Source organism: Chelonoidis abingdonii, chromosome 24 (assembly GCF_003597395.2).
Source record: "Chelonoidis abingdonii isolate Lonesome George chromosome 24, CheloAbing_2.0, whole genome shotgun sequence".
NCBI lineage: Eukaryota > Metazoa > Chordata > Testudines > Testudinidae > Chelonoidis > Chelonoidis abingdonii.
Genome location: NC_133792.1, coordinates 22,358,728 through 22,358,967, shown reverse-complemented (window position 1 = coordinate 22,358,967; position 240 = coordinate 22,358,728).

Here is a 240-nt window from a genome sequence, read left to right as displayed (position 1 = left end):
TATTTGTTCTTTACTAGAACCAGTAACTTAGGATGGTGAATGATGGAGTAAATGGACCTTTCAGTTGGTGGGCTGTGCTGATGTTGTAAATGGAACTGTTTGCACTGTTGGTAGAAAAAAGCTTTGTATGATAATTCAGTTATCGATTGACACCCGTCAGTATGCCAGAGCTCTTACCTTACCGTACCCTTGGTAAGCAGGGGGACCTTAGTTTTGCTCCACAGATGAAGATGGTGGATG